Raw genomic sequence first — 23,320 nt, 5'->3', positions numbered from 1 at the left:
GAAAGAGGAAGCAGTAGATACCACTGCCTACTTGCTCACTGGTTCTGTCAAGTGGCAGCAATGATGAGAAAGAAGAGGAGGAGCAATAGCAGATGCTGACAATGGTGATGAGAAAGTAGACTCACTGAGGGAAGGAGGCCATTGCAGGTGTCTTGCCCAAGGGCCCTCAAAAACCTAGAGCCAGTACTAGCATCCTCAGTGACTAGATTGGAGGTTCCAGGCACTTTCACCTCCAGATTGGGGGAGGGGGCTTAGGCAAGATGCCATCAGTGGGTTCCTCTCCCTGAGTGGGCCCACGTCCTTCTCACCATCACTCTTGCCCATTTGCATTCTCTCTCTCCCTGGGCATAATCTACACTGCTCCTTGGTCTTGTCACTGCTCACTTGCTTGGACAGGACAGGTGAACGGACAAAGATAGTGAGGGAGGAAGAGAAGAAGCCAACCTGACTAGGGGACATGAGATCAATAGTGGGGGCCCTTCTGGGGTTGGGGCCTTGGCAGGTGCCTGGTGATGCCAATCCACAATGCTAGTTTGTGATCCAGACACTACTAAAGGCAAGACTCACCCATCCCCTAAAAAAACAAACAAACCTGGCTACTGAAGTTAGACCTTATCAGGTGGCTTCAAACCAATATCTCAGACTTTTTGCACTCAATGCATGTGGTATATGAACCTTTCTGCATGAGGCATTTATTGTGCACTTGCGATTCCTCACTCACAGTAGTTTTACATGGCGTCATCATCCTCCAGGGCCTCTACCGTGATTTGCAACCACTGGAGGGGGGGGTATTTCTAATGAGGAAAGTCTGGTATATCCATAATGTCAGCATGAAACTCTAATGTATTTCCACAATTCTGCTCTACCACAGTGCCACCTAGTGGTTGTGTAATGGAATATATAGAAAAACAGAATGAAAAACCTTGGAAAAAATGTGTAAAGGAGCCAATCTTAATCCCACAAAGAATCCGGAAGCAGAAGCCTTAGTAAAGTAGTTGGGTTAAAAGCCTCATGTAGAAAAGTCCTATGACTAAGCACTTCCCCTAAACTTCCATTTGCAACACAATCAGATAATTGCTCATCAGCTATAAGCAACAGGAAAGACAGGAGCACTGCAGTTTGTCCGGCATGTTATCATTCTAAACCAAAATTGCAATTCTATTGATCCTCTCACAGAAGGATTTTTACACTTATTCCAATACAAAACTACTTTGAGAGCTATTTAAAAATAAAAAAGAAATGATCACACTTAGCATTTTCTAATCAAAGCACTACGCAAGCCCGAAGTAATTAACTGCCTTCCCTACTGTTCATGTTCAATGTGATACTTAAATGCTGCATTCATACCCACGCCCACTATTTTTGCATATAAAGAATTTCAATTAAGCATATGAGCTATATTTAAGGATTTCAGTTAGTAGGATTGCTCCTCATTATTCAATTTCATTGAAGAAAAGCCCCAGAGGAAGAATAATTCTACATGTCTCAAACAAGAAAGAACATAATAGTGCTTCTGTAAAACAAGCATTTTTCTATGACAAATGGAAATGTCATTCTGAGGGAAAAAATGTCATAGCGTGATTTGCAATTTGTCAGAAGTATAAAAAGAAATTAAATTATGCATACTTCTAACAAAATTCAACACTAATCCATCCACAGATGTTCTCTTCATGGAAGACCCAAATCTGACTTTTATTTCCTTTCAAAATGTACACCAAAATAAAAGTACAGAGCCCGTCCCACACATATTGCTGCCTGAATCAGAGGACAAGAGAGCTTCCCCCACACTCTCCATGCCATATACTGAAGCAGTGGAGGCTAGTGACTCCGATGTCAGTGGGGTGGTGAATCCACTCTGGGTTTCAGTTGTTATCAAAGGTGCAAAGCCATCAGCCTTCACTGTATTGAAGCTAGGGACGGCAGAGAATTCCGCCATGGATCTCGGGGAGGCCAAATGCCAACGCATTCAGCCCCCCCAAATCTGTGGCGGAACGGCCGCCCCCCCGCGGATCCCCCCGGGATGAGACAACCTGGGGCGGATCTTCCAGGTGGCGGCGGCTCCGGCGGCGGTGGTGCGGCGGCGGCGGCGGCCAGTCTTCCGACCGGCTGCCGCCACCGCCATTTCCCGTGTAAAAAAAAAAAAGACGTGATAGGCTACGTAAAGATTTATGTAGCCTATCATGGCTAGGTTAAAAAAAATGTGATAGGCTACATAAATCCTTACGTAGCCTATCACGTCTGACTTTTTAAAAAAAAACACACATACGCAAATGGCGGCGGCTATGGCCGCCGCCATTTGCGTTCTTTATTTTGGCCCATCTTAGTCTACGTAAATATTTACGTAGACTAAGACGGCCAAAATAAGGGGAACGCAAATAGCGTCTGCTACGCTATTTGCATTCCCCTTAATTTCGCCGTCTTAGTCTACGTAAATATTTACGTAGACTAAGACGGGCCAAAATAAGGAACGTAAATGGCGGCGGCCATAGCCACCGCCATTTGCGTACGTGCGTTTGTTTGTTTTTTTAAGTCAGACGTGATAGGCTACGTAAAGATTTACGTAGCCTATCACAGCTGACTACAGGGACGCAAACGGCGGTGGCTATGGCTGCCACCATTTGCATCCCTGCTAGCCAGCGACTGGATGTCCGGCTGCTGGCGGAGCCGGCCGGCGGCTCCGCCAAATCCCTGCGGAGCACAGCCGGCCGGCGTGGATTCCGGGGGGAGGGATGGAGCGCTTCCCCCCCCCCAGCGGAACCTGGCAGAGCCAGGTAAGGCCAATTTCATACATCCCTAATTGAAGCAGACAGGAATGTTAGTTGAATTTGACTTCAGTACAGGGCTGTCCTACACCTCACCTCATTTTTCTCTATTTCTTGTACAAATTCTATAAAAGGTTTCCAATCTAACAAAAATTTCGTTGTTGATCCTTCTTTAATTATAATAGTAAGTTTTGCCAGATGTTTTCTCACTGGTTTTTCTTACCATAGGAAATCTGTTAAGGAACAAAAGATGGAATGGCTGTCCAATGCCCTCCTATTGTTGGTGTTAGGACCCCTCTAACTGGAAGTCACCCGTAGCCACTATCCACTTCATGCCTATATTTTTCTTTCAGGGTGTTATCTACTTTCCTATCTAACCCTATCTACTTCATCGGCTTTCAGCCTCTGCTTCTTTTTGCTTTGTGAATACATAAAGAAAGCATTCCTCGACTCTGCCACCATAAGTGTGTCCTTCAGTAACTTAATACTAAAATCTCTGAATAATCTCAGCATATTTTTTTAGGTTACATGAAGGAGACCTGTGGAAGAGTAGGCAAACCCCTCCCCTTCACTGTCAAGATGTTCGCAGAAGTCACAGAACTTAGTATGGGGTAGTTGTTCGAGTGTTGAACCTGGACTTTCAGTGGGCCATGAAGCTCGCTAGATAGCTTTGGGCCAGTCACTAACTAACCTACCTCACAGGGTTGTTGTGAGGATAAAATGGAGAGGAGGAGGATTATGTGCACCAACTCAGGCTCCTTGGAGGAAAAAAGGCAGGATATAAATGTAATAATAAAGAATGAAGTTTCTTATTGTAAAGACAATGGCGTGCATGTAAAGCAGGGCTGGGAAGAAAGCAGATCTGCTTCACTTGCTGAGTTCATAAGAGAGATAAGATTTTAACTAGGCACGTCCTGGTTCACAGATCTGAGATGAAGCTTTTAACATGCAATCGTCCTGCCCCAAACATGGGATTGTACAGGGGTTGGACATCATTGTCTTCCATTTGTAACCTTCCCATGTTTCCCCATTGCTTCTGCCATCTTTTTCCTTACCAGAAAATATCTCTTAAGGAGGAAAAGGCCGAATGGCTGCACAATGCCTTTTGGTTGGTAGGCCTAGAAGCCAACTATCTGGAAGCACCCTCAGTCACTACACTACAGTAGCCAACTGTCAGTGAAAACAGAGCAAAGGCAACTGATGACAGGACGATTTAGCAAAATGGTAGCATGTTGTACAGATCTGACATTTACTAATTGCCGTAGCCTTCACATAAATCTGGGACCTTCCACACAATAAGTCATACAAAGGGGGCATGGGGGAGGGGGTCATAAGTTGTGACTAAGCAGATATTGGCCTTCAGTTAAAACATGTAGACCTGCAGCAGTATATCCCAGTGTGGAGTACTCCTGTTCAGAGTTCCAGCCTGGCAGCCGTGTCCTTTTCTAGAGCTCTTCATTCCATTTCCTTTCCCATTTTCCCACTTCCAACAGTCAGTCAGCATGCCATAGCCATTGAGCATGCTCAGCCCTCATTGGGATGCTTTGGGTTTCCCCTTCCCCCTTGGGGTTGTTTTTATGTTTTTTGTACTTCCACAAAGCTTGAAGGGTCTCTAGCCAGCTGAGACCTCCCTCTTGTGAGTGGATTTTGACCACAGAAGGACTCATATAGGATGGGACAAAGTGGGCAAAGGAAGTTTAAAAGGCCCTTAAAATTTGCTATACTTTATAGACTGTTTCTGTGCCTGGAAGCAACTTTACTGATGAATGGGTTGCATTTTCAAAAGCGATGTCTGATAAATTCCTGATATGGCTTCACTGAAGGTGCTGAACTTTACCATTCAGTTTAAATGTTGCAGAATTTTTATTCCAGTTTCTTAATAAACCTAAGCCCCTAAAGTTGTAACCCTAAAAAAAGTGTATTAAGAAAGAAGAAAGAAAGAAAGAAAGAAAGAAAGAAAGAAAGGAGGGAGGGAGGGAGGGAGGGAAGGGCAAAGCAATGGAGGCAGCAGGGCTTATCTTTAAGTAAATAATATGTATTGCCAGTCATTTTGAAATGACAGTTATTCTCATAAATCACATAGATGCTTCAAAAGCATTTTCCCATAGGAATATTTATGATTTCATTGGGAGCACCTACCATATCCACATATGTATATATATGTATACATATATTAAAGCCCTGTAATTTCAGCCCCTGACGTAACTTTCTAGTTTACTCTCACTATCAAAAGGGTTCACCAGTCCATACCTTCCTCATCATTGGTCCATAACTTGCTTTATTTACATATATGACAAGATTGAGATATGCTTAGAATCATGGCTAACTTGTCCCATTCATTTCAATGAGTCTACTCTAAGCATGAGTCACCACAATCCTATGCTATGGGGGAGGGAGGAGGTGAAAGTGAGGTGGAGGTTCTTTGCCCTGCTGGCTGGTGTTGGCAAGGCAGAACAGGGGTGCACAGCTCCCCCCCTTTTTTAAAAACATTGCCTTTTTGTTGTAGTTGTTTTTAAATCTTTCCCTCCCATTGCTCCCAATGAGAGAGAACTAAGCTATACCAGCTCAGGGCTGACATAGTTTCCCCACCACCACCATTCTTGGGGATCTTTCAGGGGAACAGGAGGGGTCCTGGAGGGCTTTATCCTACAGATCCACAGCCTGCTTCTACATGAGTGTTTTTTGTTCTCTCAGAGTTTCAACTTCAGAGATCGCCAACTGAGACCTTTCCTAAGAAGAGTTTCTGGATCTTCCTCCCTGAGACAAGACCTCTCTACTCTTCCTTGGAGAGGTAGATCCAAAAAAAAAAAACAGTGGCCCCTGGGCCACCTTCCCAGGGCCATAGGATTTTATCCTAAGTTTGGATCCAACCCACTGACTTTATTATCTGTACTGTAGATTCGTTGCCTGCTTGTTTTATGTCGAAGCTCTAATCATTTTCTTTTTGTTAATATCCACATCTGCTTTTTATTCCGTTTTATATTTGTTTGAAAAAAATATATGTGAAAACCTTTGTTTGAAAGTCTTTACAAATGAAAAAAAGGTGTTGTTTTTTAAAGAATCTAAATGGCTGGATTACTATAAATACTAGCTAGTAGTTTTATTACATCTAGAAAAGGGAAGTTCGGGGAAAGAAGGAAGCCAAGTTGTCTTGAGGATTTACCCAAGTGAAGGTTGTTTAAAAAAAAAAAAGCTTGATTTATTAGTACATCAAAAGAGTAGGTGTAAATTAGATGCTCTACATCTCAGTAGGTTAGCTGAAGGGATGTTATCTCATTTGTGTTAATTACACCCATTCAACCCACCAGAGTAATGGCCTCTGAAATAATTCCCTCAGAATTGCTTGAGGTATTGGGTTGAATAATAATTTGAAATGTAATTGGGGTGGGGGGAGAGAGAGGAGGGATGCTTCAGTGGAAATCCAGAGCCAGCCTGTGTCTTTGACAGATAAGCAACATTAGGCACAAATATAATAAGTATATATTAGGGCAAGCAGAGCTGTCCAGACCAAACCTTAAGAGGATTTCACTACCTTAATAAGTATTTCACAGAAGGGAGAATTCTGGCAAGTGCATCTTTTAGCACCACTGCAGGGACACTACATCATCACTTTTCCAATATGATGTTCAACTTATAATGTAATGTGCTAGGACTAGGAGTAGCCATGCCCTCTTGTCCTACAGATCTCTCTATTAAGGCTCCAATGAAGGGGTTAATGGGGTTGTGCGTACTGTTTCACATGCTCAGTTTAATAGCTGGATGAAACCTATGCGTTCAGATATTATGCTTTAAGATTTATGATTGTGTCCCCTTGCTTACACATAATTCTACGTATGTAAGAACATAACATAAGAACAGCCCTACTGGGTCAGACCAAAGGCCTATCTAGTCTGTCATTCTGTTGCCACACTGGCCAACCAGATGCATGTGGGAAGTCCGCAAGCAGAACATGAGCACAAAAGCTATCTCTCAGCATCTAGTAGTCAGAGGCATACTGACCCTGATACTGGAGATGGTCAGGGCTGGCCTTAGGGGTGGGCGAGCTGGGCAGTCTCCCAGGGCGCTGAGCTAAAGGGGGTGCCAAGCTGAGCTGAGGAGGGCACCGAGCTGAGCTCAGTGGCTATTTATTTTTTTAATGTACTGTCTGCAGTGAGCTAGGGTGGCAAAAAGCAAGTGTCTGTACCTTTCTTTCAAGGTTCTACAGGTTGTCTGGATGCTAACTACAAAAATGATCTTCTTTCAGTTAACTTTAAAGTATACTTCTATTTCATTTTCCACTTTGATGTCATTTCTACTAGGTAAAAATGAGTGGAATGCAGCTTTGAGTCAACCTTACTGAGCACTTGGCACTTCAAATACTGTAAACACTATAAGCAGTATATAAATAATAATAAAATAAAGCCATAAGCTGTAAGAGGTCAATTGGGTACCTTTTTTATTTATATCTTTTCTTTATTATTTTTAAAGATAAAAATAATGGATATTCTAAAATAAAGAATGCTTGCCAAAAGATAGGAACTGCTACAAAACAAAAAATATTAAAAGTTGAAACCTGTGATAGTTCTGCTGTGTTGCATGGTGCACTCCCACTGCTCAGAATGTGGCTTTTCGAACTTTGGCTTGTGCAAACTGCACAACAGTGTCTGAGAGATCAAGGTTTTGAGCAGTGTCATTCTCAATGGATAGGACAGCAGGTCTTCCAGCCAGAAGACCTGTGTGATTGAGCCCCAGGAAGCAGAAAGAAGCTCTGCAAGGCATTTGGAATTTGGAGGAGGTGCTCACGAGAAACACAACCCGATCCCTATTCCTTTACTCCATGAAAGAAAAAATTAAGCACATCTGTCATTCTGCTTGATGCCAGAGCAAGAAGGATCTGCGGACGAGACTTCTCAGGTTGTCAGTGCATGCAATAATTCTCGCATGTGGCCTCCAGCTTTGTACATATATGCATAGGTCCTTGTAGGGGGCAGCAGCAGGGCCCCCAACATCACACCTGTACCAGGCCCCATAAACCCTCTGGGTAACCCTACAAAGCTGACCATGGGATAGCAGGGGCACCAAAGGCCAGGGCACTGTTTATCCTAGGGCCAGCCCTAGAAGTGGTATACAGCCATCATGACTACTAGCCACTGATAGACTTATTCTCCGTGAATTCATCTAAACTCAACAAGCCATCTAAGCTGGTGACCATCAATATATCTTGTGCAAGCAAATTCCATAGTTTAACTATGCGCTGATCTATGCAGATGTTCCACTGAACTCGTTGACGTCAAGAGCAGAGCCACTTCACATGATCCCGCTTTCTTTCCTTGCGTTCATCTTAATTTTATTTGCAGTATTTTATATTAGCCACCCAATAACATACAGTAGGTCTTTGTAATGTATGAAATGTGTTCTGAAATATCACAAACTTGCTGTTCTGTATAGTTTGATCTTAAAAGCAAATCTACTATCATAAAGGATTTATTAAATTGTCCTAAACTGAATTAAGATTCCTATGACTTTCCATGATACATGGCATGGATCATTTGTACCAACTTCTTAGTTTTACCAGTCAAGAATGGGATAGTATAGTACCTGTCATGGGAAGAAAGTTCATAAAACTGCATAATAAAATTCATGTGTAGTAATGTGGTAAGTGTGCTGGTTGAATTTGTCATAGATTTATCAACAGATTTTTTATTTTTAAAACCCACATGTTGGTTTGTATCTGGCTCTCCTATGGATTGTGCTCTGATGATATTTTGATGCAGCTCAGTTTTTAAATGCTATTGTTTATTTATATTGTATTTTTTATATGATAACATAGCATTTTAGGACCTTGTCTACAGTGGTGCAGCTCAGTCTATGGGGGCCCTGGGTAAGATGCCTTTTGGGGGGACCCTGCACCACCATCTCTCCCCTGTCCCCCCATCCATGCCACCGCCGCCATTTGCAGTTTTGTTTTGTTTTTTTACACAGATGTGATAGGCTACATAAGTTTTTACGTAGCTTAAAATGTCTGGGTAAAAAAAAAAAAAAGGCGTACGCAAATGGTGGCAGCTATGGCCAGCCGGCGCCATTTGCGTATGCCTTTTTTTTTTTTTTTTACCCAGACGTTTTAGGCTACGTAAAAACTTACGTAGCCTAAAACGACTGGGTAAAAAAAAAAAAAGCATACGCAAATGGCGGCGGCTATGGCCGCCGCCATTTGCTTTCCTTATTTTGGGCCGTCTTACTCTATGTAAATAATTACGTAGACTAAGACGGCGAAAATAAGGGGAACGCAAATAGCGTCCGCTACGCTATTTGCGTTCCCCTTATTTTCGCCGTCATAGTCTACGTGAATATTTACGTAGATTAAGACGGCCAAAAAGAAGGAACGCAAATGGCGGCGGCCGTAGCCGCCGCCATTTGCATACGCAGGGTTTTTTTAATTATTATTACCCAGAGCCCTCTGCAGCTGGAAATCCTGGCTGGGCCTGGTCAGCTGCTCCACGGAGCTGCCGCGGAGCACAGCCGACCACGGAGGATTCCGGGGGGGGAGGAACGGAGCACCTCCCCCCCCCGGCCAGGATTCCGGAGGGAGGGACGGAACGCCTCCCCGACCACCATCAGCATAATCCGTGAAAGGTAAGTGATTTTCATACATCCCTAGATGGGGCCCAGGTGAGGGAAAGGGAACAAATAGGTCCTTTCCCCCTGTCTTTAAACAAAGAAAAGGAAACCTATTTGTTCTTTCCCCCACCCCCTTACAGGCCGCAGGAAAGCTTGGATAGAGTCCATCCCCCCCCCCATTTTAAAATGCTTTACCCAAGTTGTTGGGTGTGCCTGCTCCAGCCTGGAGTCATGCCCAACACCCTATCCAAAGACCTTTGAAAGGAAGAAAGAGTGATCCATTTGTTCTCTTCCTGCCAGCTGATAAGTGAAGGGAGGGAGAGAGTACAAACAGGTCCCTTTTTTGTTTCTTTAAAACAAAGAAAAGGAGACCTCCCCTGCTCCACCCTGCACCTCACCAGGCAGCAGGAAAGAATCAAAGGAGTCCCTATTTCTTCCTTTTAAAACTCTTTACACCTGATAATCTGTCCAAAGCGTTTTCAAAGTAAGAAAGGGGGCTCTGTTCTTTCTGTTCATGCTATTTGTTATTAGCGGGGGGGGGGGAGAGAGAGATTGAACAAATGTTGTTTTCATCGCTTTAAAGATGAAAGAAAGAAAGAAAGAAAGAAAGAAAGAAAGAAAGAAAGAAAAAGAGAAAGAAAGAAAAGGGACTCACTTGTTCACTCACCTTACTGGGCGGGGGCGGCACAAAAGGATCAAAGAGGTCCTTCTTTCTTCTGCTTTTAAAACTCTTTAGACAAGTTATTGGATGCCCCATAACCTGTCATAAAAGTTTTTAAAGGAGGAAGGACCTGTTAAAGCACACACACGCACACCGAGCATATTGGGGCACTGGCGATGATCATAGCAGCAGTCTTTTCTTCTGACTTCCTTTTTTTACTCTTTCTAAGGTGAGCACACTGTTGTAGAATGAGGCTCCCCAGTTGCACCCACCATCTTAATTTCCCAGAGTGACTCTCAGGAAATGAAGATGGCAGGTGCAACTAGGCAGTGTCATTCTGCAGCAGCATGCCTACCCTAGAAAAAGTAAAACAAAATTAAAGGACAGAAAGGAATTGCCACTGCCAGTGTCTTTTGGGGGTCTTGGGCTGTGAAGACCCCAAACTTTTCCCCAGAGGTTTGGCCCTGGTTGCGCCACTGTTTGTCTAACAAAACAGAGCCTACGCTATGCCTTTTAGTGGTTTGAATCTAGGATTTGCCTTCTGTTGATGGAAGGGCTCTGCTCATGGAAGATACATCCACCTCCTTTTCAGGCATCTCACCTTCCCCTCACACCATAGCTCACCCCATTCCGCATGGTCCACTGACCCTCCATGTAGCATTTCCAGGGGGCTGGAGAAGCTGCTGTGGAGAGGAGAGTTTGGGGAGGTCTGCTTCTGCCAGCCCAGTTGCACAGAACTAAATGTGGACCCAACCCAATCTAAATAAAGACATTCTAGGGATGAAGTTGTATGTGGCTGTCTGGCATAAGTACCTGCAACCGTATCTTATGACTTGCTGTAATGTGCTAATTAAAGAAATAATGATATAGGATTGCTACCTTCCTTAGCAGGGCTCCTGTGCTATTAACAGCTTCTTGACAAGCAGAAATTTAACAGGTCAAGCATTTCCCCATACTGCATCCCCATGCCGGGAAAAGGTTTACCACTGTTCATGTAACTATTAAAGACACAGGAGCCATGCCAGAAAAAAAGTGGCAATTCTATGAAGTTTTTACTTAGAAAAGAAATGTTCCTCAGTAATGATGCCCCTATCTGGGTCTCTCTGTCCTTTCCCTGTTCTGGAGATAAATTATCATTTTGCCTCCCAGGAGTCCTGGACTAATTAAGGCTACATCTGTTAAAGTTTTCAATGAAGTGGTTGCTAATTGTGCACACAAGGAACTGTGTGAGTCTCATTATGCTTAATAGGTTGTACTAACAATTTAGTGCATGTATAGGGCTGAGTCGGTGTGGTTAGCTGACAGAGAGTGGCCAAATAAGCTCTACATTGAATAATACAGCAGTACGGTGGCTTCCAGCAGAGTTGCTCACTTTAGCTTTGAACAATTCTGCCCCATAAGCACGTCCAGGCATCAACAGAGTGGCAGACAGAAAAGAGGACCAACTTCCAGCACCTTTAGCAACTGTGTAGAAGAAGGAATGTCAGAGGGTGCAGTGGGGGCTGGTTGCTCCAATTTTGGTGGGGCTGTGATCTTTTCTGGGTTTCAGTCAGAACCAGCCAGGACTGTAAAGGAGCTATCCAAGGTGCTGAACCTATTTGTGGGTAGGGCTCAGCACCTTGGCAGCTCTTTTAGAATTCTGGCTGGTTCTGAGTGAAGCCCAGAAGGGATTCAAAGCCCCACCAAAATCGGAGCCACCAGCCCACTGAGCAGGTGCTGTTTGTCATGCAAGCTACAGCTGCTGAAATTCCCCTGTCTATGAAAGGTGCAAATGCCCTGTCCTCTTTCGCATCTGGCCACCCTACCCCTTAAAGGAGCTACAATCTCTTCAACAAAAGACTTAAAGGCAAGGTGTCTCTGAGCATGAGCAGAGTCTCCTTCCTCGGGGGTACAGCACCCTCTGAGAATTTTGAAAATGCCTTTCCCCACTAGTGGTTTATAATGAAATCAGTGTAAGGGTTAAGCGTCTCTCTATCAGATAGAATCATAGAATCGTAGGGTTGGAAGGGGCCTATAAGACCATTAAGTCCAACCTAGGGGTGGACGAAAGTCCCCTACCTGTCGTCGAAGGACGTTCGCGGTGGGGGGGAGGTGCTTCGCTGCTCCCCCTGCGAAGTTCAGGCCGGGGGGGGAGGCTTCTCGCCTCGCCCCGGCCGAAATTCAGGCCGGGGAGGAGGCTTCCCGCCTCGCCCGGCCACGAACGCAAAAGTTTTTGTTAAAAAAAAAAACGCCCCCTGATAGGCTACGTGACGATTCACGTAGCCTATCACGGCTAGATCTGCAAAGTCAGCCGTGATAGGCTACATCAATCGTCACGTAGCCTATCACGGGTGACTTTAAAAAAAAAAAAAAAGCGTGTACGCTAATGGCGGCCCCCATAGGGAGCCGCCATTCGCGTTCCTTATTTAGTCGCTGTAGTCAACGTAAATGTTTACGTAGACTACAGCGAAAATAAGGGCAACACAAATAGCGTTGCCCTTATTTTCGCCGTAGTCTACGTAAACATTTACGTAGAATACAGCGACCAAATAAGGAACGGGAATGGCGGCTCCCTATGGGGGCCGCCATTATCCGTACGTGCTTTTTTTTTTTTTTTTAAGTCACCCGTGATAGGCTACGTGACGATTGACGTAGCCTATCACGGCTGACTTTGCAAATCTAGCCGTGATAGGCTACGTGAATCGTCACGTAGCCTATCAGGGGGCGTTTTTTTTTTTTCTTTGATTGCAATGGCGGCGGCGGAAGCCGGTCGAAAGACCGGCTGCCGCTCCCGCCCCGCTCGAACACCCACCGAACCGCCGGCCGGACCCGCCACCGGGAGGGACATTCGGTGAAGGTAAGTCCCGTCCCGGGGGGGTGCGGGGGGCAGGGGGGTTTGGAGGATTTCTCCCCGAAACTTGTTCGGGGGGCCGAACACGTTGGCGCTTGGCCTCCCGAAGTTTCGGGGAGAAATTCTCCGCCAACCCTAGTCCAACCCCCTGCTCAATGCAGGAATCCAAGTCAGAGCATCCCTGACAGATGGCTGTCCAGCCTCATCTTGTGCACAAGACCAGCCCACCACCTCCCTAGGTAATTGGTTCCATTGTCGTATTGCTCTAACAGTCAGGAAGTTTCTCCTGATGTTCAGCTGGAAACTGGCTTCCTGTAACTTGAGCCCATTATTCCGTGTCCTGCACTCTGGGATGATTGAGAAGAGATCCTGACCTTCCTCTCTGTGACAACCTTTCAAGTGCTTGACGAGTGCTATCATCTCTCCCCTCAGTCTTCTCTTCAGGATACATTATTGTATTCTTTAACTAATAGAAAAAGAGATCTGCAACTGAAAATACCTGCCTCCCAAGAATTACTCCACCCGACTTTACTCGTACCCACCCCTCATCAACTAGCCTAGATTCAGAAATGAAATTCTGTGGGCTGTAAAGTTCTGGTTGGTTGACAAATCTAGTGGCAAATTCTTCCTGTGCAAGTTGTTGGGTAGTGAAACACAAAGAAACCACAGTGTTTTATCCAAATTCTCATTCTATTCTGACTAAGGTAATAATGATGCACAGCTGTTGATAACTTTCTTAATTACTTTTCTGCTAACACCATTTTTAATTACGTCATTTAAAGCCAGTAATTTGGCTTCTTTGATGCATGCTGATATTCTCCCATTCACTTAGAAAAGAGAAGAGCAAAACTACATATGGTTAATATCACTGCAGAGATACAAGCAGAAATGTATTCCCTGCTACTAGCACTGGCTCATCTTGCTAAACAATGAGCAATCTGAAAATAAAGTTTTAACTACAATTATAGTTTAATGGCATAATTGCTGAAAACTGTGAACACTGGCAATAAGAAGTGTAAAGTTTGTTTTATTAATATTTAAAGAATAGTACCCTGCTGAAGCTGTGTGTGGGAGGTCAGTCAGAAAAGAATGGTCCAAGGGAATCGCATCTGGGAGGAAGAAGTGTCACTTCTTCTCAGAATCAGGATACCGTTTTTCCAGGAAATCTTTCACTAGATTCCCTTAGAATTTCAGTTAGAAATGTAGCTCAGTACTTACATAGACTTTTCAGAGCCTAATGTTACAGGCCAGATATATTGCAGGGAACCTATGGCCCTCCAGATGTCATTGAACTCTCTCAGCTCCGGACAGCATGATGGGAGTTGTAGTTCACCAACATTTGGAGGGCCACAAGATTCCGCACCCGTTTAGGGTCTCCAGTACTATTTTTGTTTTCTTTTTGATTAGAGGTAAATGCTGAGTGTGTGAACACACCTTCGGGGAAGCAGAGGGATTGCTGTGTTAGTCCGTTGCAGCAAAAACAATGACGAGTCTTGTGGCACCTTGACAACTAACAAACTGATTATGGAGTCAGGTTTTGTGGTTAGATTCTTCTTCCTCAGACAGAGGCACTTCATCTGAGGAAGTGGATTCTAGTCTACGAAAGCTTATGCCATGATAAATATGTTGGTCTTTAAGGTGTATAAGAGTCTTTGTTGTTCTTTTTACCTTCTATGAAGTTTCTTTAGTAGGTGAATGTGGGGTAGTTAACTTAACAACATAAGAAGAGCCCTGCTGGATCAGACCAAGGGTCCAGCTAGTCCAGCATTCTGTTCACACAGTGGCCAGCCAGCTGCCCATGGGAAACCCACAAGCAGGACATGAGGGCAACAGCAACCCCCTCCCACCCATGATCCCCAGCAACTTGTGTACATAGGCTTACTGCTTCTGATACTGGAAGTTGCATAGAGGCATCAGGACTATTAGCCATTGATAGCCTTCTCCTCCAGGAATTTGTCCAACCCCCCTTTAAAGCCATGCAAATTGGTGGCCATCACTATGTCTTGTGGTAGCAAATTCCATAGTTTAACTATGTACTTGAGGGACATGAGGCGGCTATAATGACAAGTAAAATTCCAGCACAAGATGTTTGTCTTTTATTGGTAAGGCTCACTAATTATGGTGGGTATTTAAGGAAGCAACAAGCCAGAACCACTCTCTAATGCTCTAAACGGAGCAGTTATCATCAGTGAATAGATTGGAACTGATAATCTTGTGGTAGATCAAGCAAGTCTGAAACAATCTTCAGAGATATAATCAAATTCCCTTAACTGTAACATCTTTCTTCCCCTCTGTTGGGTTGAAATATTCAGTCACTAAACTCCCCGCCTAACCATGGTTTGGAGTCAGGGGTCCTCCACGATCACTAGTGGGAACATTCCCAGAGCAGAATTCTGCTCAGGATACCTAGGTTGTTGGGAAGAGGGGGAGGTAATCTTCCCAGATTCCCTCTTCCTCAGCAGCCCCCAGCGCCATTTCTCATGCTCTTCCATATGGTCCCCCTCCAGAGCAGATTTTCAACGGCTTAAGGGACCGCAGAGGGACTGGGAAATTGGCAAAGATAGATTCTTCTCCCATTCCACCAGTGAAAATGCTCCACTGGACTGTAAGCCTTCCACAGATGGAGGGAGCCCTTCTGTCCACAGGCAGCGATCAGACTCTGCATCCAAGCCTACATCATTTACAAATCTTCACCAAACAATGTAAGTTTGAATGCAGATGTCTGTAACTATTAGCCAGTTTGCTTTCTGCAATTTTTCTGTATAAACTTTTCCCCCTTAGAATATCAAGTAAATGAATAGTGTAATTCTTTGGTAAATGAGAGACATACTAAATAGTCACCTGAACAGGAAGTTCTGACCATTACCTCAAAGCTGTCAAGAAGCAGCATTTCCCTGGCAGCATCTCTTGGCAATTGAAGCATGATTCTAGGAATTTGCTATCTAAGTATAAAAATATTATTATATACATTCTTTGATATATCGTGGTGCTGCACTTATATCTGGAAGGGGCAGATAATGGATGTGGGGAACTGATAAGGAAAAACATAATTTGTAGAGTTAAAATGGTTTCCACCACACAGTATCTCAAAAGCATTCCTTTTCAGTTAAGCTAGTTTATTATATGAATCATCATGAGTGACATGTCCATGTTCTCCTCAACCCCCCATGTTGAGGGTTGGAGGTTGGGCTACTTGACTGTGTTCTCGGTTTCATGTGTTCTCACGGTGCAGGGGTGAGGAACCTCTTTCAGCCCAAGGGCCAAATTCCATTTCAGAGAAACTCTCTGGGGCTGTATTCCAGCTGTGAGTGGGACCAAAAACAAAGAGGGCAGGGTCAAAGGCAAAAGAGTGGGGCCAAAAATACAAAAAAAAATACCCACTTATTGTAGCTTAAAGATCTTGCTGGCACTAAGTAAGCCTTAGGAGAGGCATTTCAACCGTTAAGAATGGGGGGGGGGAGAAACTGCACAAAAGCAGGAAACCACACAATAATCAGTAGTTGGGGGAAGGGGTGTGGCCATAGGAAGGTGGCGTGGCCATCTGGGAAACCCAGGATGACTGGTTTGGGATCCCAGGAGGGCCAGATTTGGCCTCCAGGCCTAGGATTCCCCACCCCTGAGTTAGTGGGTGACTGCTTTTAGTCTGCCCAACTTCTAGTGGTGTGATCCACTAGTATGGAGAAGTCAAAAGCAGTATGACTTGGACTTGGCTACACCATTATCTTGTATACCACAGATGACAGAAACGGACTTGCCTATAAACTTCATCAGCTGGATGAGCCAAAAGAAAGAAGAAACCTTCAGCAAGGCATCTGCCCTAATGGACTTCCACAATTACTCCAGGCTACTTTCCAGCTGGGTAGCCGTTTATGATGTAATAAATTTAACTAGAAAGTGTGTTTTTGTTTCCCAGACCTGCTGGTTCATGAACAACAAATCCTTTTTAGGCCAAACCTTGGGCAAGCTTGTTATAAGAACTGTACTTCATTACACCACACTATAATTTCAATATTCCAGAGAATGGCTTGTCAGATCTATGCCTGGCCCTTCTCATGAACTCCTTTTCATCTATTAGTTATGAGCAGAATCTGAATGTTTCTAAACCAAACCATAATTGAGAAATCTAACACGTACTAAAGAGCACACTGGATAAAAGAGATTTTGCTGCTAACAGGAATGGGAATTTTGCAAATTAAAACAAAGACCAGAGGCTTCTTTCTAACGAATATGTTGATTAGAGGAGAACTTTTCTGTGCTCCTAATGAAACTTTATGGGTAAACTGGGAAAAATAAGAACTTACCCTAGAGGGAGGGAGTACTGTATTTAATTTAACTTTGCACATATTTACAGATTAACCCCTTGACTGATTTTCAGGTTAAGCCCCCATGAGATGATCCCATAGTTTAGCTTTGTTTTGCTGATCTTGATTTCCTTTGTGACAACTATCACTTGTCATCGTATGATGCAAGTATACAGAAAGGCTATAAGAAAGGCTATAAATTACACATTTTAGTGTGAAGGACTCATGAAAGGATAATTAAAGACACTGCTTATTTTTTTAAAATATGAAAAGCTATCTGATGCTTTTTTGATTTCCCCTCCCAAGGCCAAAGACATTGCTAGGAACTCAGGAGGTGAAATCCAAATAGGGATTTCCTCCTCCTGCACCTTGCAGCTGCTGCAGGAAGCTCCATGATAGCTTCTCTTCTGAGATCACTGTTGCAATCTCAGAAGGGGTTGGGGAGGGCAGGAAGGGGGCATATATCTTCTTTTCATCTGAGTCTGAGGCAGTTGATTGGATCTGAGTTGATTGGATCATGTACTGCATCTGTGCTATCAGGATGCATTTATTTTTTTCTTCTCTCTTACTCACAGGTACACACAATGGACACATATGTGTATGTACATGCACTTTCTCTGTCTGCTTCATGCATCTGATGAAGAAGGGTGATAAAAGCTCACATGAAATGGCTGCTGTCATTGGGAAGGATTGACATTGATATTGATTGACATTGTTCTACCTGCTGAGCATTCTCAAGGCCTAGTCTTGACTCAATAGTATGAAGAGCTGATGCAGAAAATAGCCTGAATATTTGTGTGTGGGTGTGTATCTATATTATATATATGCTGAACAACAACAACAAAATGTCATAATTTCTGTATAGATGTGTTCCCCTCTTCCAAATAAAAGAAGAAAAAGATCAGGAGAACTGGCCAAGTTTATTTATTGCTTTTTCCATTAAATAGCTTTTTGGGTTCTGTACATGATCTTGCAAGGAAAATGGGGGAAAGCTAACTTCAGTTCATAACCATAAAATAAATTAGGAAATTAAAATGTCCGTTAAAAAAAAAGCACAGAGTCTGCAATGTTCTCTATTAATATCTCAACAGTTGTAGTTAACTCTCTCTAAACCAGCCTGAATTTGTTTGCTTGTTCTTTGCTGCCTCTGTGAGTATATTAACTTTTTTCATTAGCAACATGGCTTTTTCGGTCAGGTCTTCATTAATTCTGTTTTCTACACACTTCATTGCACATTGTTAAATATAAGATACACTGCAGTAGTTGTACATTTTAAATACCATTCCTAAGAAATGGCAGGAGCATATTTCATTGTTCTTCATCTCTCAGATGCAAAAAAAATGATAAAATGGAGATATTACTTGATATACACAGTCGAATTGGCAGGAAATCATTCTCCGTGCTTTGCCAACCATCTTCAATCCAATTGTAGTCTGGACAGTTACACTGTATCACTAAAGTGATGATGTGTAATAGGCTGTACACGTTACACATCAGTCTCCTCCAACCTGGCTCTGTCCAGATGTGTTGGACTGCAACTCTCATAATTCCCAGCCAGCATGGCCAATGGCTCCAATTATGGGAGTTGTAGTCCAAAACATCTGGACAACACCAAGTTGGGAAAGGCTGTTATACATCCTATGCATGACTAGAATCAGGATTGTTACCTCTGTTTCCGTACTATGTCATGAAGTGATCCCTTTTCCTTTCCTGTACAGTCCTTTCCTTGCTGTGATTAGGGTTGGGGAAGAAATTGGTTGAGTTTGTATTTTAATGCAAACTTATCCAATTTCACACTTTTGAACCAATACATGAACTGAAACTCAATTAACCTTCAAATTTTGCACTTCTCTGAATTTTCCAATGAAATCCAAAAATGCATACAAAAATGTGCATTAGTGGAAAGTGCACATAAAAATGTGTATTTTAATGAAAACACCATAAAAATGCACTCTAGCAGGAAAGTTGCTTGCCAAAAAAATGGTATATTGGGCCAATTGCATACAAAAATGCATAAAGATTTTCCTGCAAACTTTAAAAAAAAAAAACTTGAATTTTGGGACAAACCAAACCTAAGTTTTGAAAAATTCTCAGGTTTAGGATAAACCATAGTTAAGACTGGAAAAATGAGAAACTGAGAGAAATCAAAACTGACAGATTTGTCCATCACTACCCATGATGTCACGTTGCCCTTTGAGCTGGTCATCTCCTTCCTAGCCTTCCCAATTTAAGCCCAAATAAATACTTCAGGGAGGTCATGTCTTTGAAAGTCAAATGAGTGATCAGCTCTGCATTTGGATTTGGACAACTGCAGCAAAATGTCCTGAGTGCTAGTCAGGGTACAGATCCTGTGTGGAATTCAGAGGGGTTTACACTTCTACAATGTAATCTACACACTGATGTAATCTACACTACTCAGAACTTATTTATTCATTCATTTCATTTCTACACCGCCCAATTGCCGAAGCTCTCTGGGTCAGAAGTAAGTCCCACTGAGTTCAATGGGGCTTACTCTGAAGTAAGTGAGTATAAGATTGCAGCCGTAATCTTTTTTTTTTTCTAGTAGTGCTTAACACCAAGACAGCTAATTTCCAGTGTGGATTGTGGATTTATATCAGGCATGCTGGTTCAAGCACTCCTGTAACTCTCAAAGACTTTCATCAGGGAGCACCCTGTGTTTTCACTATAGGGATGTCAGAGAATTTCTCCACGAATCTCCGGGAGGCCGAATGCCAATGCATTCAGCCCCCCGAAATTGGTGGAGAAACAGTCTGCCACCCCGCCGCCACCCCCCCCCCGGGATGGGACTTACCTTTGGTGAATTTCCCTCGTGGCGGCGGCTCCCGGTGGCGGTGCGGCAGCGGTGCAGCGGCGGCGGCAGCGGCTGGTCTTCTGACCGGCTGCTGCCGCCGCCATTTCCAAGTAAAAACAACAACAACAACAACAAACATGATATTGGGCGGTATAGAAATGAAATAAATAAAATAAATAAATAATATTTACATAGCCTATCACGGCTAGATTTTCAAAAAACACCGTGATAGGCTATGTAAAAGTTTACGTAGCCTATCACGGCTGACTTTGAAAAGAAAGAAAAAAAGTGTGTACGCAAATGGCGGCGCCCATGGGCACCGCCATTTGTATTCCTTATTTTGGCACGGGTAGTCTACATAAATATTTATGTAGACTACGGCGAAAATAAGGGCAACGCTATTTGCGTACATGCTTTTTTTGTTTTTTTTTTTCAAAGTCAGCCATGATAGGCTATGTAAACATTTACGTAGCCTATCGCGGCTGACTGCAGGCCAGGGACGCAAACGGCGGTGGCTATGGCCGCCGCCATTTGCATCCCAGCAGGACAACAGGATTCGCGGCCAGAGAGACGGGGCGCTCCCCCCCGGCCAGAATTTCGGCGGGGAGGGATGGGGCGCCTCCCCCCCGGCCAGAATTTCAGGGGGAGAAACGGAGCGCCTCCCCCCGACCGCGAATCAAGCTTCGGGATCAGGTAAGTGACTTTCGTCCATCCCTAGTTTTCAGTCCAAGCTGGGCAGTGTCACAGCTTACGTTTAGATTTGCCAAGTTGACTTCTACTATGATCCAATCATGCTTAGCAAATGGGAAAACTACTTCTCACTGTGTAGGCCTAACTAAGACCATGTGACCCTAAGTATTATGACGGGGAAGAAGGCTAACTAGTGGTAGCAAAAGAAACATCCTCTGAGTCTGAGTCAGTTTCTGACCTGCTAGAGCAGGGATAGGCAACCTTTGGGGGCCATGGGAACATTTGGCAATTTGAAAAAGTCTCCTGTACACCACCACAAAATGGCTGCCATGAGAGGTGCAAGGTAGAGGTAAGTACAAGGCAGAGGTGGGGTCTGAGCCTCAACATGCTAAAGAATGCCTTTGAATCCACAGTTTTCAGCACCAATAGAAACCTATTTCACAGTAATCTCATAGAATCATAGTAGAAACATAGAATAGTAGGGTTGGAAGGGGCCTACAAGGCCATCGAGTCCAACCCCCCAACATTTAATAAATGGAATTAAATAAGTAACTTTAACTTATTAAAGTTAATCTCATTAACTTCTGTATTGATGTGTTCCCCTCTTCCCAATAAAAGGGGGGGGCAAGAGAACTGGCCAAGTTTATTTATTGCTTTTTCCATTAAATAGCTTTTTGGGGGTTCTTGCAAGGAAAGGGGGGCTAACATCAGTTCATAACCATAAAACAAATTAGGAAATTAAAATGTCCTTTAAGTGAGAGGGATAGGGCAACTTGGTGGGCATCAAGAAAGGTGTCCAGGGGTACATTGGTGCCCACGATCACCTCGTTGCCTACCCCTGTGCTAGAGAGTCACAGAAACCAAAATAATTTGAAGCTCATCCTTCTAACCTCAAGATGTATTTATTGTTTCGTGCCTCTCCCCCACCAAAAACATTTCTGCCTTTATGTTTTATTACAGAAGAGTCATCCACGTGACCAAATGCTTCATGGCTAATGCGAAGCTGGCACTCCTGCTGCAGCCTTGAAGAACAATAGAACCAAATCCATCATAACATGCAAAGTGGGCAGCTTCATAAACAATTCTACACGTCACTGTTTGGACATGCAGTCTAGGTGGTAGATGTCTTTGAGGTGTAAATTGCTACACCGCAGAACACTGTTAATCTCTTTTTCACGCACAGCCATGCTAATTGGTTTGGAGAAATTATTTCACGCTTTGCTGCAAATGAAGTAAAGAATTAGTTTAAGGAAGGAGAATAAGTGTTAGAGGTTGAGTGGAAGGATTCAAGGAAGGAATGCATAATTTGTTACAAAATGGGCCAAAGCTGTCCGTTCAATGAGTATAAATGGAATTAAATGAAACTGGTTCTATTGGTTTTAAATGTACTGTGATTAAAGTTGAAACTAATTTACCTAAACTGTTCATTTGGAGTTTGATGTGACCCATTAACTACATTATTTCCTTGTAAACTCTTGTTATTCTTCAGTAATATGTGCTCAGGTTTATTCTTTTTTCTCATTTAACTAGTATCTCTGGATTATTATACCTCAGTGCTGCTTCACACTTGGGTTCACCCTATGTGCTGGGAACCCACAATTGACCAGAGCTGCCCGGTACATGTCTACTGCAAACTTGGAGGTGCACCTCTCCCTTTCATAAAATAAACACAGATAGAATGATAGTGTAGCCACCAGAACCTGTGATTCTTGCATAAAGTATGAAGCTGCTCTTAGAGAAGCTGTTGCAAAGATCCCAAGTGGTTTTCAACAAATCAGACCATGGCTCAGATGCAGCACATTCCTTATAGCAGATATCCATATAAGCTAATTTTGACGTTCATAAGAGGTTGGGTCAATCTAGGGTTGACATGGAGCCTAGACTGGCTCAATGCACAGTTAAATGACACTAACCTGGTCAAATGGGAGAAAACAATCATTCATAAAATCTGGAAAGAATGCCCATAAGAACATAAGAGCCATGCTGGATCAGACCAAAGATCCATCTAGACCAGCATTCTGTTCACACAGTGGCCACCAACTGGAAACCCACAAGCAGGACATGAGAGCAATAGCATTCCCCCATGCTTATGTACCAAGTAGTCACCAATTTTAATTGTTTATTTGTTATGTGACTACTGACTATACAAAGCAACACAATTTTTAGGCTGAGCTTGTGTTGGTTGCTGCCTTCTTTAGGAAATGGGTTGTAGTTTAATCAGCATAAGCAGCTCTGGATTAAAGCTGTTGAGAGCTGCTGTAGTCTAATGTAGAGAATATTAGTCTTGAACCAAGAAGGAGTGGGGTGGGGGTGGGGGTGCAGCTGTGTCATGGACTCACTTTCAGGCTTCAGTTCCTCCATTTGTTAAAGACCATTTACCTCACAGGATGTTCCGAAAACAAATGGGATTGTAAAACTGCTACGCACATTAAAATGTATTACAAAGATGTTCTGCAATGTGGAGTTTATAGGGTAGAGATATTAAGCCGTCAGTATGGTGAGGTTGTTGTAAAGATGTGTGGAAAGCCCTGATCTTGCAATGTGGTGGGAACATCAAAAACAGTTATGACTCCATCATGGAACACTGTGTTACATTAGCAGGATGTGGGACTGAGCATGTTTCCATCAGTCTTCTTTCTTTTCTTTTTGTATTTTCCTTTTTTTGCA

The 23,320-nt window shown here is 43.4% G+C and overlaps 1 long non-coding RNA gene across 1 annotated transcript in view; it reads left to right on the top strand.

Annotated features, from left to right (window-relative positions):
- Positions 1 to 23,095, top strand: part of LOC146351027 (uncharacterized) — a 48,608-nt gene extending 25,513 nt beyond the window's left edge. Inside the window, exons 2-3 of the long non-coding RNA XR_014788884.1 lie at positions 17,727 to 17,954; positions 21,614 to 23,095. This is a non-coding gene — a long non-coding RNA (uncharacterized LOC146351027). The remainder of the gene's footprint in view (positions 1 to 17,726; positions 17,955 to 21,613) is intronic.
- Positions 23,096 to 23,320: the final 225 nt, after the last annotated feature.

Source organism: Heloderma suspectum, chromosome 3, assembly GCF_057233095.1.
Source record: "Heloderma suspectum isolate Gila_16-S chromosome 3, 16-S_ref, whole genome shotgun sequence".
Lineage (NCBI taxonomy): Eukaryota > Metazoa > Chordata > Lepidosauria > Squamata > Helodermatidae > Heloderma > Heloderma suspectum.
Note: the sequence above shows the minus strand (reverse complement) of the source record. Positions and strands in the feature narration are given on the sequence as shown.